At 41.5% G+C, this 20,894-nt stretch overlaps 1 protein-coding gene across 1 annotated transcript in view; it reads left to right on the top strand.

The window, feature by feature from the left end:
* Positions 1-20,894, top strand: part of slit3 (slit homolog 3 (Drosophila)) — a 228,618-nt gene that overhangs the window by 33,357 nt on the left and 174,367 nt on the right. The window lies entirely within an intron of this gene.

Here is a 20,894-nt window from a genome sequence, read left to right as displayed (position 1 = left end):
AGCTACAGTGCAGAGACAGCTTACAGCTCGGCCTGTTAGCCTATCAGTGCAATAGAAACAGAGAGAGAGAGAGAGGGAGAGGGAGAGGGTCTGAGACAGAAAAGAAGAAAAGCTTTCACGGGTCACCGGACTCCACAGGCTAATGCAGTGATTTAATTTGTTTAAGCAAAGTCTGATTGTAACAAATTAACCGAACATTTTTTATCACTCTCGTAATTACTTACCCAGATGCTCATTTTCAAACACACATCCACACTCCGCCAAACAGTTATTATCATCCAGAGACATCTAGTTCTTTGGTGGTCATTTAGGAATCTCTGGAGAACTTTTCTATCTCATGGAATTTTCACAGAATTCTGTATAACACATTTATTAACAATCCCCAGAACCACCTGTGTGTCTAAACATTTATTACACATTTCTCTCTTCTCTGGAGAATAATTTGGCTTTTGATTGCATTGTAGTCAATCTCAGAGTTGGTTGAACTTGAATCTGACTAGAAGTTTAAACAAATTAAACTCTTTTTCTCATTCAGAGAGTTTAGATAAAAATGCAATTTCTGAGAATTACTAATAAAAAACTTGATTTCAGGTTTGGCTTTTAAGTAAAATAAACATTTTCTCACTGTACTTAGCGGATAATAAGCTTGTTTAGTGTAATAGAGCTGGGATTTTAGGGGTTGACCTTCCTTCTGAAACCTTTACCACATGTATGTCAATAATAGCATTGGAACAAATCACAAAGTTCAGAATTTGTTATAAATGGTTATAAAAGGTTATAAATGCATATGCTTGTTAGCAATGCTAGCGATACCATTTGATAACTCTATATATTTTTGCACATCCAGATGCTATATAATTGTGTGAACAGTACTTTGTGAATGGCTGATTTAGTTACACACATATAGATACAGTATAATAATCTAATGCTAGCATAATATTAGCACTCTGGTTACAAGCTAATGTATTAGCCCCAAGCTAACACACACTATACAAGCTGAAATGCTAGTCAACATTTACAGTTGATCAAATACATGTGCTATTACATAGTATATATACAGTATATAGTGTTAATACATCTCTAGTCAGTCACATGCTTTATGGTATACACTATATTTAATGAAGTATATGTGGAGTCTTCTAAACCTATTTGGAGATCCAGTGCTGTTTGCAGTTGTGCTAACATTGTAAAACAGATTATTTTTAAATCTTTTAAAGAAGAAAAGACCTATTCTTGTCAGAGCAGGTAGGACTGAGGTGTGTGATCTAGTTGGTAAATATTGTATTATGGTAATTACTTCCTCAGGAAGCAGGCAGGGTGTGTTTATAAGGATTAGTTTGAAGGTTGAATGTCAGTTCTGTGAGAAAAGGAGAGCTTACACTGAGATGACTGTATCTAAACGTTTGTGCAGTATCTCCAGCGACAGTGAGAGGTACAGTATGAACACACTATCTGCTAAGAGACTGAAAGAGATAGATAGAGCGACTGAAGGAAGAGCTTGCTGAATCTTCCTTTAACTGCTCTCAATCTCATTAAAGCTCCTGAATGGACTCTGGTGGTCATAGAGCATTTTTACAATGGATAAGGGATGGGATTGTGAAAACGCCTACAGCAGCTTCTGTAGAAATGGAGATGCGGCTTGGAGAGGGGCGCATGTAATGCAACTCAGGCCGAGGTTCTGGGAGCATATTAAAAGCCCAGTAACGTCCCTAATGCTCCATTAAAGGATTATCTTCAAGCGTGGGATTTCAGCGGGGAAACCCTTTCCAGAGGTTTCGCAATAAGACGTTATATGTAGAGAAAAAGCACGGACACTGCTTACTTCCAGGAATAGTGGAGGTAGAGAAGCGATGCAATTGGTAGTCTATTGTTTGTACAACTATTGACCAAAAAATAAGTAAAGCAGACAGATTGCTCTAGAGTCGATTGCAAATAAGATATTACTCCGGCAATTTTGTTAAAAAATCAAATGTGAAAAGATCATAAGTCTTGTCACAAGAAGGGTAAAACTGCTTCCCCCGCTGCCCTGTTAAAAGAAGTCTCACAGATGCTACATTTGGGTTGATAGTGTACATCCTGGTGAGAGATTGCGGACTGCTACGCATGCCTCTGCACTGCACTTAAAGAGCAGCACAATGGTCCACTTTGATGACCAGCCAGATACCTCCGTCAACTTAGTTTACAGTGCTGTCATGAACAAGAGACCTGGACTGCTACAGACTGGAATCATATTGTGTTTATGTATATCTGTGTGATCAGCAACCTACAAGTGTGCAGGATCTACAGGCCCAGCTGCAATATATGTGGGCAAATGTGCTGCAGAATGTTATAAGGAACATGCAAGACGCCATTCTCAACAGTATCTCATCTTGTATCCAGGTTAGAGCCACCTTTCAGTTGTATATTTTCCCCAATAAACTGAAAGTTGCTTTTTTTGTTGATCTAATATTGTAAAGTTTTCATTCGATTCAAGTTTATGTTTATAAAAATTTAAGAGTTCAAAAATTAATATTTGGTGGAATAACCCTGTTTTCTTAATTACAGTTGTCATGCATCTTGGCATGTTCTCTTCCACCAGTCTTACACACTGATTTTGGATAACTTTACGCCACTCCTGGTGCTAAAATTCAAGCAGTTCTTGATTATATTCCAGAGGTTTTCAATTTCGTAAAATCAAAGAAACACAAAGAAAATAATTTTTTAAGTGGTCTCTTATTTTTTCAGAGCTGTATATATATATATATATATATATATATATATACATACACAACACATTTCATTGTAATAAGTTGGAAATGTAACAAGATGTACATATAAACGTGCCTCTCTCAGGTAGATGCCAGCGCTCTGCAAGCTTTTTTACAGTGAGAGCATTTGCAGGTAGAGTGTCCCCTGCTCCCTTCAGGGCTCACGGAGAGCTGGGCCTAATGCGGCGTGTTGATTGAGGGCGCCTGTAATTTGGGAAATAGTCCGGGGCCATTATGCACTGGGGTGTTTATCACAGGTGGTTCCCATGACAACCAGTCAAGATCGTAATTGGATTTAAATGGGCAGAACTGCTTGCACATGTTTCAAAGGGCCAGGAGGAATGCACTGTAATGGAAGGGTGTCCTCGCTTTCTCTATCGGGGTCGTCCTGTCCTCTCTGTTTCTCTTGACCAAGCACTTAAACCAATGTTTTGCCATCGCCGCGTTTATCAGAATAACAGTTTAGACCTAATCAGTCGTGGAGAAGTCAGTGAAAAGTTCGACTGCTACTTGCTAGAGCTGCACGATATTGGAAAATATTGACATTGTGATATTTTGCTGTTCTGCAATATAGATTGGAATTTAAAAAGTACAGGAGTTTTCTCCAGATTTCTCCAGACATTAATAATTCAACTTGTTATGACATTAATATAGCATTCTGTTTATCAAAGATTTGAGTAATCAGTTATATTTATAGGCTGTAGGAAAATGTTGATGTATTAAAGTTTCGTAATACTGTATTGATTTACAAAAACACGTAATAATCCTAATGACATTGTGATTACAAGCCTGAAAAGATATATTGTGCACCTCTGTTGCTTACATGCTCAGGCTCTGAAACAGTGGGCTAAAATTGTAGTTTATTCTTTGTATATTCATGTTTGACATCTTGCATGGCAGCCCCTGCATCCAAAGCATGCATGCTGTAAACTCCTGCTCGGAACAGCAAAGGTCGGACAGGTTGAAGGTGAGTACAAGTGTGCAGGCAGCATTGCAAGTGTAATTTTAAACCAGTGCTACGCTCTAATTCAGGCACTCCGAGAGCTTCAGAGGCATCGGGGGCAAGCCGGCACTGTGTGCACTGAGCTTCAGAGTCAAGAGTCAGGGTTTTGCTTAGGTTTAGGATTTCCTGAGGGTTGTTAAAGCGCTCAACCTACCCGGACTCCAGCAACCTTACTGGAACTCTTGGCCACGCGGATTGTTTTTGCAAGTGTGAGCTAAGCACAGGAGTGAGCTGCAGGAATGCGCTTTTTGCGAATGAAATTGCGCATCTAGGAACGAGGCAAGAAAAACAAACAAAGCCCGTGTCAGACCCGCCTCGCTCACCCCGACTGGATTTCTCACCCCTGCCAGCAGCGCTGTTGCCCTTCACACAAGGCTGAGGAGGAATTCTGACAGGCCAGCACATTTGCAGCGTGCTGCTATGTTTGCAAGAACATCTGAGTCCGTGGCGCTCTATCACCCGGATATCACGGCCTTCTCTCCGAAGGCTGAATTATGCTTCCGTGAAGACGTGCTAAAATGTTTTTGCATAGCGATGCGAAGAAGAGCTTTACGGGTAATCGTGGCTTGCAGGGAAGCCAATGCACACAACACCTCCAAAATCTCAATTACATGTCATGCATAACTACCCTGCTGTGTGTCGGACCAGTGCTGATTGGGATTACACCCAAAACTAGGTTTGCCACCTGTCCAAGATTTTCCTGGATCATCCTGGATTTGGGTTGCCTTCTCAGGATGTGTTATTTCTTTTCTGGACTTAAAATTCCCCCCAATTCCCACAATCCATGTTTTTCTCACATGTTTACATTTCCTATTTCCAATTAAAACGTGTAAAGAAGTGCAGTTTTTGTTTACTAAATAGGTAAGCATAAGACAGTGCTGCAACATGATTGTGGAGCTGAATAGGCATAGATCTATTTATGAGAAAAGTTGAGGCTGAGGTGAAAAACCTATGTAGAAAAAAATCATATCCAATATGTTACTTCTTCTTTCTATTATCTGTAACATGTGAAACCCAAGGCTTTGGATCTACCTCTTCAGTGGCAATGTACCCATCAGGCATGCATCATACTGGAATGTTCAAGTAGAATTCTCTTTGAAATTCATTCATTCTTTCATTCATTCATTCATTTATTATTTAGCCTTAGTGTTTTAACCATGCTAAAAGCTAACCATGCAAGCTTTTCAATGTAAAATCTTTTTTTTTTTTCAGAAGATAATGAACATAAAACATGAAAGTGCTTTGCTAGATCGTAAGTTTGGTTTAAAACTGCAGTGTATCACCTTCATTTATTTGTAGTTTTAGCCATGTATCATTTACCTTGCTAACTATTAAGCTGGCTCAGTAATAAGTAAAATGATTTGTAAAGGATTTTGCTGTTTTTCCCATTACAAACCGCTTTGTCCACCATTTTTTAAAGGGATCAGAAAAGGGCTTCTAGCCACTTTAACTTTAAATGAATGTAACAACCTTTTATGATAGCATCTTGAGAGAATAATAGATTAGGGAACACACTGCTCCAATGATAATTTTAGCATTATGTGCCAGTATATTATGCACATTGTCCTGCACATGTTCTCATATTTGCAGATCTAGAAGTGTAATACATTCAATAAGGAATATTTTACACTGCACAGTGATACTGTGAATCAGTCAACCCTCAGTGTGAACTCACATGGTCATCATCCATCTACAGACCTAGAGAACCAACAGAAGTTCTGGCTAGTTCTGCTGTTGCAGACGTTTGGATTGCCTTAGCTTTTGGGTTTAGAGTTTCTGTTAATGTCCATTTCCAGCTATTATTAAGTTATTGAGGTAACATTATAAATGATTGCTGTTAGTTTGCTAATCACTAATAGTTATCTGCCAGCATGATTTGTTACACAGTTGTATTTTGCTTTTTTGTAATGCTACATTGTAATCATATCATGTCATTATATGCTTAAATATCGCACAAAATGTCAATAGGCACAATTGAAACTCTATATCCATCATGCTGCAATCTTCAAGCGTAGTGTAGGACTGCTGCTGCCTCTCCGGCTCCTCAGCACGCCTGCGGTCAGATGCCAGGCCCCTTTTGTCATTTTTCAGCTAGAACAAAGTGACATGGTTCAGCAAGCCACCCCGCAGTGGGAAGCTGACTGCGGTAAAAGGACGATTATGGGCAGGTTAGTCAGCGCCCCGGCCACCCGGGGTGGGCCGTGTGAAGAGGACAGTTTACGGTCGGGGCAGCACGCGGTACGAGGCGCTCTGGTCACTTTATGAGAGAATGAGAGAGACGGAGGGAGCGCGAGAGGAAGAGAAAGAGAGAAAGCTGGCTGCTAGGGTTCACTTCCAGGCTGCCCAGCCTTCGGTCCACACACAGTTGTCACTTACATCTAATTACAGCTTCTTTTTATGATCCGAATCTTTGCCCACAGCCACTTTGCTGCAGGCAACAATGGGAAGGTTGTGGAACGCAGAGGAACTAAGTGGAAACAGGCCCTTCTCCTCAGCTTCTCCGCTGTTGTTTTCCGCTTTTATCTCCCTGTGTGTCTACAGAAAGAGAGAGTTCAGATATTCAAGCCTCTATTAGTCATTCCGGCCACCGCGTGGTGAGGAGTTACTTGGCTGAACTCTGGAGCTGGGTGGTTGGATATTATGCACCCAGAATGCATGGCTCGGCACTCCCAGGCGGCCGGTTGAATATGCATGGCTCATTGCTATAGATCCTGATGTACATGGGAACTGCAGCGTGTCTTTATGAAAGGAAAAGCTGGGAATTATGCGAATAAATTGTTACATTATGTCTTTTTTCGCCCCCCTCTCTCAGTCTTGGCTTCGTTTTGCTCGGCACGGCATATCACGCTCCCACAAGGAGTTCATCTTAGATTGTTATGTAGGCCTATGTGTGCGCAGTTGTGTGTGCAGTTGTGTGTGTGGTATTTTTTTTTAATGTTATTATTGGGCAGAACAGAATGAGCTTTGTGGATGAGTGTGCGTGATTCCAGTGTTTTCAGTGTTTACTTATGGATGGATAGGGACCGGTCGATTCAAAGGAGCAGTAGACTCAGCTGAGTTAGTGGACCAGCTGGACGGGCTGTGCTGAAATGATAAATGCTGTTGTACCCGTGGGACTGACCAGTGTAATATGTAGCGCTCGCTGCCCATTGTTCACGCTTTTCACAGATAAGTATTTCAGCACTGGGAGCACTTCTTAATAAAACAGAAATTGTAAAACAATACCTAAAGCACTGTGCATGTGCGTGTGTGTGTGTGTTCTACTGTCCGCCCAAGCTTATACATGTCACCCCATGTGTTCTGCCCAGGAAAACAAAAATGAGAGCCTTATAGCTTTCAGTGGCCTGAGAAGTTAAGAGGACAAAAGTATTGAGACACCTGCTCGGTCATTGTTTCTTTTGAAACCAAGGGTGTGTTTGATTTTTAGAGTCAGTGTCAGAGTCTCCAATGTTTAGGGAAAGCATTGTATACTAGATTGTGTTGAGGACATAATTGGATTTAGGGTCAAGAGCTTTAGTATGGTTCCACAAATAATGTTGGGGGTCTTTATACCACTGTAGCCCATGGCTAGCATTAGGCATGGTGCCAAGCAGTGAAACTACAAATTGAATGATGGTAATATAGTGATTATCTTAAATTTAACAAGAAAAATACTCACATTTGTGGGTTTCTTTGGTTGCTTGTGCCGCCAGCTTGTCAGTGATTCTCAGCCCTCTGTTTTGAGTGTGCCTCTGAAAAATCTTCATTTGTAGAGCCATTTATTCCTAACACCACCTCTACTCCTCCATCCTAACAAGAATCAGGACACCCTACCCCTAGGCATGCATGAACAAAACAGAGGGGTAGGGCTTAGTGGTATGGGGACAATGGGTCAAATGGGACTGAGCTTAAGTGTGTTTCTGTTTGTAAAAATTTCAGATCACATTAGAACTGATTCTGTCAAACAAAATACAGTAAGAAGTAACAATAATATCTTAATATGAAGTAAGAAAGTAGTAAGAAACCACCTTTACCTCTACACTCTACAGTCAAACAATATAAGAATAACCACAGGGTGATGTCCACACACTCCAACAGCAGGAAGCAGGCTGGTGGACCAGGGGTCTATTTGTAGTTTATTATAGTCTGGGTCGCTGAGGCAGCAGAGTTCACGTTGGTTTGCACAGAAGGAATAACAGAAAGAGAATAACACAGGCCTATATTAGCAGCGGGAATCTTTATCAACAGTGGCTTAGAGCAATACACAAACAACGAAAAACAAAGTTGAATGGAGAGGGAAAGGAACCGCGTATGCGTAGAGGTGGATAATCCCTCACCGCAGCTATGACGCATAAGCCAAGATCATTCTCACACTCGAATGACCGCCGCTGCCTTGTGGCTCCGAACAGAAGAAAACAGGCTGAGTGCGTTTCTGGCGAAAGCGTTTTGTTTGAGAGGACCACATTTGAGAACGACAACATCGCTTTCGTGAGGATGAGGGAGAGAGAGAAAGAGAGAGAGGGGAAGAGAATGAGAAACACAACACGTCGCATTACGTGCCAGTGCCATGTCCAATCCAGTCTATGTCTTATTTACAGAGGCCAGCGCTGTATCACGCCAAGGAAGTAATGGGAAAAACACACCAGGCAGTTGTGGAAAAGGTTCAGCAGAATCCTTTGCACCCAAAGACTCTGAGCAGGGGGCAAGTGCTACCACAAAGAATGGGCTGCCAGGGGAGCGCAGCTTTCCAGAACGACTTGTCTCTTATTTGACTTGGGCACACATCACCGCATTATTTTTCTCCTCCTCTGTTTTTTTCTGCTTTTTGTCCTCACTCAAACGATTTTTGAAAATTGGATTTACTTGTAGCTATTAATCACAGCGAGAAGGGGAAAGTAATGCGGAGGGGAAACAGAGCTTGCTAATTTCCAATTCCCTCTGATGGCAGCACTGTAACCTTACAAGCCAAAGAAAATGGGTTTTAGGCATCATTTGATTTTTCTATAGGCCATGAGGAAGGATTGCTCTGGGACCTCCGTGCACAGGCCACACCCACTGAGGGTGAAGCTGGGTAATTGGGAGAAGCTGGGAATGGAGAGAGGCTGCTGTGGGATGTGTGGCAGTGCAGTGCAGATTCCAGAACACTCTGAGGGCAGGCTGGACCTCAGTGACCTGTTAGGCTCATTCTGGAGTCGCAGTGTCAGTGTGACAGACAGAGCAGAGCAAGCTGAACTTGCTGAAGTAATGAGATTGAGAAATTGTCCAAAGAACAATTAAATAAAACAGTAGATATGTTGGATAATGCACTTTTATAATTCTATAAAACATGGAAATGGAAACATATATTGTTATATGCAAGCTCTACCTCATATTTGCTCTCAAAACAATTTTCTGTTTGAGAAAACATTTGCATTGTATCAAACTAAATAAGGAATATTGTGAATTGTTACATCCCTACTAGCTCAAGCAATTTTATACAAAATAGACAAGTGTGTAGTATTTGAATGGATTGAGAAAAGTATCTGATGATTTTGACTAAATGTATTTATTTATTTGTTGTTTATTTACTTATTTAACATACCAGTAATCCACCTTCAAAGATTAATTGACCCTGTTTACATCAGGTTACTTCACATGACTACTGTCTGGATTGTATTCAGATTATATGCAGAGATTATGGTTGTTGAGGGCATTTAAAGCGTTGGATGTGTTTACAGTGCAATAGCATGCCTCTTGGACCTCATGCACCTTGGACCACATCCTGAAGTAGTTTGAATGATTGGATTTGTATTTGTTTTAAACAAGTCTTGGGCGTGTTTACTCTTGCATTTGTGTATGCTTTGGCATTATCCAGATATAACCTTGATACTCAAAGCACATAAAATGACCAGGTGTAAACAGGGTCTTTAAATCTGCGTTTTTGATCACATGATCTTATGTGATCATCTCCACCCAGTAGAAGAATCTAAAGTCACACAGTTTGACATCAGATTCCTCAAGAAGCAGTGTAAAAGCACCAACACTGACCTACAGAAAGCACAATGCAAGGGTTACATTGTTTGTTTTTGCATTAGCAAATCACCACACTCTCCTAATTGGCCAGAGAAGTATTTTTTGTAGCTTTGTTATAAATGTAAGATGCAAAAGGCTGCATTTCGCACATCCACAAAAAAGCACTGAAAATGGAGCTCTGAAAATTCTACACCCTGGAGAGCATTTTCCAAAACTTCCATTTCAGTGACCTAAAACAAACGCTAAAAATGCGAAGAGAAAAATATTTGGATAATTTAAAGCTGATCCTGGTTTTGAGTGAAAAGGAGCTTTGATTGAATAGGTGCACATACCTCGCGGGTGCCCCTGCCACAGTGTTATCTTCCTCTTAAACCCGAGAAGTATGTGCGTGAGAGTTTTATTAGGTGAAGTTCAATGTTGAGTAACTGTGGTGTGAGGAGATTGTACAGCACCCCCCCCCTTTCCCCTCTTCAGTTCCACAGCACCCCGCTGACGGGATGTCCCGTGACCCCAACATCACGCAAGTCGCTCCACATCTCCACCCAAATATTTACAGGGCTAGCTAAAGGTGGCGGGGGGTGGGGGGCCAATTACGCTCTGTTTTTCTTCTCCTTTAATCCTGGCAGTGTTTTCCGCTGGAGGCTTTGACGTGACGACTCTGCGCTGGTTTGGTGTGTCCACGCTCCTCAGAGCTTTGTGCTCAGTGGGCGAAGGCATATTTTGAATCGCTCCCATTTTTACCAGCGATGCCTCAGCTGTGAGTCACGTAAAGCAGCATGTGAGATTGATTAAAAGCGCCTTTGTAGCCTCGTCCGGCCCCGCCGCACACACTCTCCAGGCCTTACTGCCTCGTGTGATTGGGCTGTTTTATGAAAGGTGTCTGGGCACTGTCATTTTACGGGATATTTGTTAACGTGTGCACATGTGCTGGTGGTGATTCTGAACATGTGGGAGAGTTTGTTTGTTTTTCTTTGTCTGTGCGTATGATTAATACATTATCAAGACATTAACTGTCCTGAACTGTGCAGGAAATGTCTGGTTTGTGTAAGAAACCATTTAAATGCTGGGATAATCTTCATAATCCTGATTTTGTTGCAGTTTTTAAAGAGTTTAATGTACTAATGCTTCTATAAACTTGTAAAAATGGCACATTATTGAGTTTATACAATAACATGAAACTGAACTGATAAAGATTCATTGGCATGCCAAAAGTAATGTGATAGCAATATGTAAACTGATCATGAAGTGTTACAACACTTGTTGTGAGGTGTTATCTTGTGAGTTATGTTGAACACTGGCCAATGAACATTAATGATCATGATTGGCTGCATCTGGCCAGAATTTTCCATGTGAACAGACTCGCGTATCTTGTTTTGTTGTTTAGATTAGCCCAAACCACCATGAGTAAAACATGGTGGTGGTAGCATCTGGTTGTTGGAGTGCTTTTCTTTTAGAGAGGATCATCTTTAGGGATCATCTTCTTAGAATGGAACAATACATGGATGCTGCAAAATATAGGTGTTTCTACCACTGGTACTGGTCTGATGAGCTTTTTTTACAGGTTTAAACATCTGGCAGAAAAAAATAAAAATTTATTTATAAATTACTGAAGTACTGAAGTTTAAAATCTAAACAGATTTGTATTTGAATATGAGGGAGAAAAACACAAATGAATGTGTGTATGTGTGTCTGCACGTGTGTTTGTGTGTGTGAACACCTTTAAGGCTTTGGGAGAACACAGTCCATGTGGTGTTAATGGCGTGTGGAATAATCATGGCTGACCCTGATCCACAAAAGTGTTTTGGCTTCTTGGGGTTGAGCTGACCTGTAGAGAAGCAAACATGGCTCTCCGGTTAGACCCGGTGCATTTGTTTCTGTTTGGAATTGTGTAAGTATTAATAATGGCTGGCGATTAGCGCCAGCCGCGAGCCATTTGCGCTGTATATTTGCTCTGCGTGAACGGAGCTGGCCTTTTGCTCGTCTCGGCGCTTGGTCACACGGTCACCTCAGTCTTCACTGCTTCCTGTGGGCCTCCGCCATTAACCCTTTAGATTCGCAGGGGCTGCTAATTGACTCCATGTCCTGCTGGTGAGAGTCTCCTAACGAAGTCTCAACATGGCGCCTGGGAGCCGGTTGGTGCATGTGTGTCTGATTCATTTCCAGGGCCGGAGTGACTGGGACTGTTATGTGTCAGTGCTGTGAGTTACGGCCTCTGCTGAGATTTACTCAGCTAAGTACTGCTTCACTTTTTTTTTTCTTTTTGGAACAATGTGTCAGTGGAGCAGTTGTCAGAGCTGTGGTTGGGAGACCCTTGTTTATTCTCTCTTAAGACCAAAGAAATGCCCAAGTCTTGGATTTATATAACCCTGCCACTGAAGTATAAATAAAAGTTTAGAAGTAGAAATAAGCTTTGATTTTAGGAAGTTTGTGTTATTGGTTTAGAGCCAATATGTGCAGAGGTTCTTTGTACTTTATCATAATCCTGTCACAGTAGGGACACTGAATTTCCATGCATTTTCAATACAGTACAGTACAAAATGTTCAATGCCATACAGCACCATTAATTTTAGCAGGTTATTTGGATTTGTATGTTTTTAAGTTTTAGTTTTAGTTTTAGTCACATTTTACACTTAGACCTATTTCTTATTAAAATGTCTCTATTAATATGATGGTGATATTAGCTTATTTTGTTGTAAATATATTAAAGTTGTGGGTAATTGTACCTTTCCCGAGGTATTTTGTGCTCCTTACATGTGGGAATGTTTTGCACTTTTAAACTTTGCCTGCACTTTAAAGACAGGCCCTTATCATCTTTAAAGTTGCCAGATATTTTGATTAAATGTACTGGGCAAAATGGAAAAATCCAAAAATGTAGAATATACTGATTATGCTTTGTTCCCTTTTCCTTCATGATAGAGAAAATGTGATAAAAAAAAAAAATATCACATTGAACACAAATATCCAGACGTATGGATAGGGTGAGGTACAGCTGATCTAGTTAATTATTTAAAGTACCAGTCAAAAGTGTTTCACACCTTCATTTCAATTCAGTGTTTCTTCATCATTTAAACATTTTCTGGATTGTAGATTAAAACTAAATTAATCCAAATTATGAAGAAACACACATGGAATTGTTTAGTAAACAAATATGTGTTAAACAAACCAGAATATTCTTTATATTTTATATTCTTCAAAGTAGGCACTTGCTTTTGCGTAAATGACAGCTTTGCGCATCATGTTATGGCCTTTTAATTGGAGTGTTTGAGAGCATCAGTTGTGAAGAGGTAGAGTTGATATACAGTGAATAGCTCTATTGTAATGTTCTATTCCATATTATGGTAAGAATTTCTCAACTAAGTTAAGAAAAACATGACTTAAGGTCAGTCAATGTGAAAAATTCATCACAAGTTATGATGAAACTGACACTCATCAGGATCACCCCAGGAAAGAAAGAGCAAGAGTTTCCTCTGTTGCCCAGAATAAGTTCAGAGTTACCAGCCTCAAGTTAACAGCACCCCAGAAAAGAGCCCACCTACATTCTTCATAGAATATTTTGGTTTGTTTAACACTTTTAAGTTTTATGTGTCTCTTCATAGCCTGCATGACTTTTATTACTTTTATTATTTTTGCCTAAATGGACTATAATTTATCTGATATATGAAACCAATAATATCAGACTATGAAAAATGGGAGTAGATATCATGTTTCTGTAATTGAGATCCAGAGGAATGCAGATGTTCCACAATGGCGAGAACCATGTGAACTAACAATAGTGATCGACACACAGGCAGATGGGTGATGAGCAGCGCCCCCATCCCAGTGACTCACAGCACAGCAGAGCTCCTTCAGATAAACAAGTCAAATTACATGCTGCAGTGCTTTAGATTTTTGAACATTGCTGAATAAAGTCTTCTCTGACTCTAAGTATGACATTCATTAAGGAATTAGCGCCAGAATTCCTGGAACAGGGACTATTTCTGACACAGCCCCAGAGCAGCTTTGATTTGTACGTCCAGCAGACCGTCTCAGCCTCCCCATCACTGTCAGCGACTGCAGGAATGAAACAACATGTGGAGAAGACCTGAGACTCACAGCGCCAGGATTTAAAATGCCCTGTGAATGATTTGGAATTCCAGTTGGAGGTCTCAACATTGTTATTTATAGCTAACACTGGTAATAGGTAGCAGATTAACGCCATAAAGCATTTGCATTACTGGTTTGATCCGAGCTGCAGTTTGATCTCGCACCGACACGAGGCGTTTGCAGCTCTCATCATATTGTGTAGACAGTGTGATGGATCTGCTGTAGAAGCTGGAAACTCATTTTGCAGTGTGAAGATGCATTTAGGGTCCCTTCATGTCCTGAGAAAATCCTGGGCTCTAATCACTGAGCAGTGTAATGTGGCAAAGTCGATGTCTCGAGCAAACCCCAAGCAGTGTCGTAAATCTCCGGGAAAGAATCTGTGTGGTTGTAAATATGTCAGCCCATACGTTTCTGCGTACTGTGTGTGTGTGCGAATGCGAAGTGTCTTTCATGGCTCCGGGATACTCAAACATAGTTGCCAGGGGAACCCAAAGGAACGCTTAGCTTGGTTGTTGGCTCCGGTGGCTTAAAAACCATCGGCCTGTGTTTTATGATGACTCGTCTGATTCAAACTTTGCTGCAGCATTCCATAGCTGGAAAATCGGCTCATAAATTTGCTATTCCCATTATATATGTGCAAAAAACCCTGTATGTTCACAAGAGGTCTGTTATGTGGCATACTTCAAATTCTGCAGCCATAGCCTCCCCTGGTGTGTCAGACCTTTAGAGCAAAATGCATGCTGGTGGAGAAAGATGGATTTGGGAGGTTTTCTCTGTGTGATTTATGTAATTTGCTTTGTTTAGCAAAAGCCAGTCAGTGCCCTCCTTACTTTAAAGCTTAGCGTGATGTTAAAGTTACATTTTGTTGCTAGCCTACCTGCTGCTCAATTTCTACTAATTTATTCAATGTAAATTATTATTTACAGTTGTCCTGTTGTTGTTTTTTTCTCTTAATTTTTTTTACCTACTTTACAGGCTTTCTGATTGATAACTCCACTTCATGAAGTTTTATATTTTGCCGGCTACAGGAATCACAAACCTGGTTGGCTGGCTACTTTCAGCAACTAGTGGGAGATGCCCCCTTGATTGTACTTTTATAAAATTTAAAGAGGTGCTCTCACAGTTTTTTGTTACATTTAGTTCATAACCAGTCGTGATCTGGGGTCCCCAGGCTAGCTTAGAGTTAGCTTGCCTTGTTGCAGCGGGTTAAGCACTAAATACAAACAAATAAAAATCTATATTATAGATTTCAATTTTGAGTATTTGAGTGTATGGCATACATTATACCTTTATGCAATGCTTTGTGTACCCCCAGTGATACACGTAGCACAGTTTAAGAACCACTGACTGAAATATTATATTATCAATACATATTCCTGTTGAGGAGAGGCAGCTTTTGTTTGTGTGGATGGTTTCACACCAACGTGTATAGTGCTCCTCATCATTTTTGGCCACGGATAGTTTACTACTGCTGAGAAATGCCGTGTCCGCTCGAGCCGTTTGATTGGCACTTGTGGATACTGGACGTAAACGCTGGAGTTGGTGGAGTGGCAGCGCGTGTGTTTTACGGAGTGCCAGTCCTCATTTGAGGCTCAAGGCCTCATTACCTTCAATTAGCCTCCTGAGTGGCCCGGGCCATTCCCCTCGCAGATGAGATATATCACAGGCTGGAGCCTATAGCACTTCAATCTATCAGGCCATGAACCATTTCTCACTCGCAGAGCCCATTAGCAGACGCGCAGAGTGACTGCAGCTATAAGTACTTATACGGTAGGAATTATTCTACCTGATGCTGGTACTTTGTCCTTCACGCACGCATACACACACACACACACACTCATACGCACACACGTACACACACACATGCACACACACACACATTAATCACCTGAAAAAATGCTTCGGCGTTCCAGTAATAACCAAACACCGGCCTTAAGTAGCACAATCCCGCTTCACAGTAAATGAGGCCACTCAGGCCGGAAGAGCTTTTGGCCGTGGAGATGAAAGGCCCTTTGGGGAGCCTGTATTAATGAAATTTGCTGAGTGAAAGCTGAGCCGCCCCGGCCAGGCCCCACCAGCCAGCTCCTCACCTGCTCAGACTCACCCGTGGCCCAAGGTCACAGAGCCGCGAGCTGCAGCCCTGGCAACACTTCCGCCCGTCCTCACCTCTGCTGCACACACACACACACACACACACATATATGCTTGCACACACGCGACCACGGACACAAACCTGCTCATCAAAAGGTAATCCTACCCTGCTCACTCAAGCCCGGCAGTAAGAGCAGAGCTAGCTGCATTGTTAAACTGAGGGCTGGTCTGAACTGATATTTGTAATCCAATATTGGCAACTAGGCATTCTTTTCATCTCCACATCCTGGCTGATTATGCTCAGTTCTGCTGACTTCCAGAGCGATGCTTTTTTATATTAGGAAATGGAGAACAGACTGCTTGATTTAGTAAACACAAAAATCAGAAATCTAGAAAAAACAAATTGGCCAGCTTCACTGTAATTTGCTTTGTTTTTTTGTTTAACACGAAAATTAGCTCTTTGAAAATTAAACGAACATTTAGGCAAATCACCCTTGTTTCAGAGCAGGCCAAGAAATTGAGCTTTCCTCTGTTTTCCCAGCTGATGTGGAAGTCAACTCAAAGCCCCGCTTGGAAATGCTCCGATTTTTCCTTGAGGAGCTCTAGGAACTAGACTGCACTTGCTTGCAGCCCTGGCACCCGGGCAGTGGGAGGCTATAAAAGCATTGAGCACGTTATAAATATATCCTATAATCAGAAAGTCCAATTACGCCAGAAGCCTAATTATCCAAATCACAACTTGCAGTTTGTTGTAGTGACAGTCGCTATGTCGGCGAAGTGGCACGCGGCGGCCCCGCTTCGCTGTTATGCTAATTGTGTTAGGTTTTGCTTTATTTATTCAGAGGAAGATGTGAAACATCACAGGCTGTTTGGGAGTCTCCAGCTCCCTCCTCTCTCTCTGCAGCATGCACAATTCATGAGCCACGCTCTCACCGAGGCGTTTTCCGCTTCTCTAAACTCCCTGCAAAGGTCAGCTTGTGCCAAGCGTGCCCTCCCTCTCTGCAGGCAGGTGTTGTTTCAGTTGACCAGTGGTGCTAGACAAATTCATGAGAGCAATTAGAACCCATACCAGGCATATAAACCACTCTCAGTACCTTTCACTTTTATTAGGATGGAACCATATGAGAATTGTGGGCTCATGTCAATAGCTGATATGACATTGATATTGAATTTACATTAATGTCTGTACATAAACATTATAAGATATGTCTGTCTTGTAATCTTAGACTAATACAGAAAGATATTGTCACAGCATTTGATTGAATTAGAGAAACATAATACAACTATTAATTACATTTATTTCTTTGCAGACAGTATAAACCCAAGATATTTTAATGAGTTTTGTCTGATCCACTTTCCTTCATTTTATTTGTTAATATAAACCCACTCCTGCAATTCAGGCCTGTAACACATTTCCAAAAAAAAACTTTGGGACTCGAGCAATTGGGGGGTAGAGTTGAGGTTAACAAAACTAAATTACATTCAAATAATTTCAAACAGTGAATGTTAACAGGTCATTATTTATGACAGAATGTTTTTTTAAACAGATTGAGAAGGATTTACATATTTCATCTTTCAATGTGCATAGTATGATTAAACCATTCAAGGAATCTTAAAGCTCCACTAGGTAGGATTGAGATTTTTTGCTTGTGGGCTCCCCCTACAGTTTTAGAGTGTAATAAATGTTTCAGGCGGATTAGTTTCTCTTTCTCAATTTCTGGCTTTCACAGAAATATTCGGTCTCTTTCCAGCTTCTGCCAGAGTGTCTGTATGTTAGTTTGCAAAGAATGAACCAGTAGTCCTTGTAGAACTGTTAGAACTAAAGGTCGGAAAGCAGGTCGCAGTTCTCGCGAGCGTTATTCGCTGCCGCCTCGGAAAACATACAGAGTCTGGTTTTAGCTCAGAGGAGCCCGGAGAGCACCGCTATTCCTCCTATTACACCTCAATGGAGCGCTGCAGTGAGTTTCAAGCTGTAATTTTACTTCTTTAAAAAGATCAAAAATCAAGAAAATCCTGCCTAGTGCTGCTTTGAGGAATTTCAGCAATGGCGGTGCAATATGGTAGATACATTTATTGAACATGAAGTGCATTTAGACTCAGGAGTCTAAAGGAGCCTCAGGAGACACAGTCATAAAGACCCTTCTGTGGAAGCGTGACCGTTCCACCAAAGCGGTTGACAAGCTTTCAGTGCTGAAAGCTAAAGATGGCCACTGGAAATGGAACTCCAGGTGGCATACCTTGAGCTTTCTACTCCTCTAGTTGGCCCCGGGAGGGCTGTGGAGGAAGGCGGAGCTGTTGAAAAGTCCCAGGAGGTGGGTTTCTGCACAGGGGTGCGGGTCAGCCATGCGGAAAGGCTGGAGTGCTGTTTTAGGAGCGGGGTCAAGCACGGGCGCAGAGGGGATTTGACAGCGAGTAAAATAGGAGCCCACAGAGGCCTCTCCCAGCCGTGACCCAAAGAGATATTTGTATAGAATAGAAGCGTGTATGTGTGTGTGTAGGGTAGTGCTTGTTTTTGTACACTCTCAGGACAACAGTGTCCTTAAACTGTAGGTTTCATTTACGAGAAGCAAAAACGGCTAAAGGCGAAATTTGATAGATTTCATTTGGTGTCATGAGTCATTATATTTACATCACATTTAGTATATACACACTATAAAACAGCTGTAACTCAGCCATAACATTAAAGCTATCCATCTAATATTATATAGGTCCCTCTCATGCCACCAAAACCTGTTAAATTGTTGTTAAATTGGTAACCTCAGATCAGATACAAAGCACCAAGATGTTAGCAGTAGGTCCTTAAAGTGCTATAGAATTGGAGCCATCCTTCACTCTTCAAATGAATCATCAAACCAGCTCACTGGTTGTTCTTTCTTGGCCCACTTTTCTTAGGCTCTCACCAATGTGTAGCAAGACTTAATCCAGTAGTCAGCCATTCAATCGTCGTCAGAGTGGCTTAGATCCTTTCGGTTGCAAGAACTGACTGTTCACTTTCTGCCTAATTTACAGTAAACTGATAATCAATGTGTCTCACATCTTTTCACTTGGCGGTTTTACCATTATGACTTGTTATGTCATTATTGCTATTATAGTATACACGATACTATCATCTCAATGACAGTAAAGCTGTAAGAAAATTTTATATATATTTTATATCCATATATTAATATGCCAATATCTCACAATATATTGTAACCCTTTTATTAGGATCACATCATATCGCCAGTTTCTTGCCAATAGTGGCAGTAATACTAATGCAACACTTTATAACACTGTTATAATACTGGACATAATCAAAATAAGACATCTGCCCCAGCATTTGTGATATTTATATTATGCTCAGTGTTATGTAGAGTTATTTCACTTTGTATGACCACAGGTCCTGACATTGTACAAAAACAAGTAGCCTGTGTCTTTTAGTTTTGGACAGGACTGAGCCGAGCCATCCCATTCTGTTGCACGTGGCCATGGCTGGCTGGACAATAGAGGACCCGAGAGAGAGAAAGAGAGGCTGTCTTTAGTGTGTTTACTCCTGGCTCTAGTCGGGGCTACTTGTGGTTGTTAAGGTTGTGAAATGTTTGCGCGAGAGGAGCTTTTTCGGTCTGGCTGTTGTGTTATTTCGGGAATCCTTTGTGTATTTTATCAGGTGAGTGCTGCTATTGTCCGGACCCTCAATTACTGTCTGTCAGTGCGATGGGGCTCATTTCGCAGTAAACACTTCTGATTTTGCGGAGGAGCCAAACACAAACACACACATATGCACACACTACATACACATATAGATATTTATATACACACTCACATACACTTACGGCAGACACCCTGTCTGGGTTTTACTCTGGCTGTGAGAAACTCCATCCTCTTCCCAGCCAAACCCATCTCCCTTGACATTTGTTTCCAATCAAAACTCCAATTCCCTGTTTTTTCCAGTTCAGAACCCTGCAATAATAGAGTTAACCTTTTGATACGTTTCCCTCCACCCTCATGGGCCCTGGCTTAATGCTGAACCTTACCTGACATCAGCTCCCGCTAACCAATTTACTCAGCCCTAAGCCGGCCGTATTACTCTCGAAGGGCACTGCTCCGGTTCTTTCCTGTCCTTTGTGTCTTTCTTCTGGCCGGCTCTTTGATAAGTGACATTGTTGTCCCGCAATTAAGCCCTCACATTCGCAAAAGAGCCGTTCGGAAGAAGAGGTTCGCTCAAGTTTCGAACTAAAAGAGTAATTTCCGATTCCTGGGGTTTTCAGTTTCCTGGCCCCCCAACAAGTTCTCCACTGTAACCTGTGCCTTAATCATTCTCTAACAATCTGAACAGGCTGGCACCACTGTGTCATATTCACCACGTCTTCATGTTAATAAAATGGCTCTCGGAGAAGGATGGTTTTAATTATTCCAATAACTTTTATCAGCATTGCTGTCAGCTGAGCACGCCGTGTGGCTGGGTCACTTGTGGTCAGGCGTATGCATTTGGACGGCTATAAATTCGACTGAATGTAATCCAGCCCCCCCAATTAATTTCCTCCTGGAGTATAACTGTCAGGGAGGATTAATCTGATGTTCCGCCGCGCCGTTGTGTTTAAAATATGCTGTTTTCATTTCGTCCGGCTGCTGATTTACGGGAGGCCTCACTGTACACTGGTTCAGAGCTGTGCTGTTTGTTATTCGGATGCTGGGGATGGGGCGGTTATCGGTTTGAATGATATACACAGTGATATTTGTATCATTTTAATCTTTTTGTTAACCACAAACAAAGGATGCACAATATATTGCTTTACAATATACCAGCTTTTTCAAGCCTTGATGGAAGTATCTAGTCAATTTCTGTAGCCAAACATGCATTGATACAGGATATCTCTTCTGATCCACACTAATGCTGCTGTTGCCCTTCTGAAGTAACTGCTGTTACAGAGCTGAAAAAGCCACAATCGTTTTTCTAGTCTTATTGTTTTGGAACATGAGGAACAGAAGTTTTTGTCTTG

Source organism: Astyanax mexicanus, chromosome 10, assembly GCF_023375975.1.
Source record: "Astyanax mexicanus isolate ESR-SI-001 chromosome 10, AstMex3_surface, whole genome shotgun sequence".
Lineage (NCBI taxonomy): Eukaryota > Metazoa > Chordata > Actinopteri > Characiformes > Acestrorhamphidae > Astyanax > Astyanax mexicanus.
Note: the sequence above shows the minus strand (reverse complement) of the source record. Positions and strands in the feature narration are given on the sequence as shown.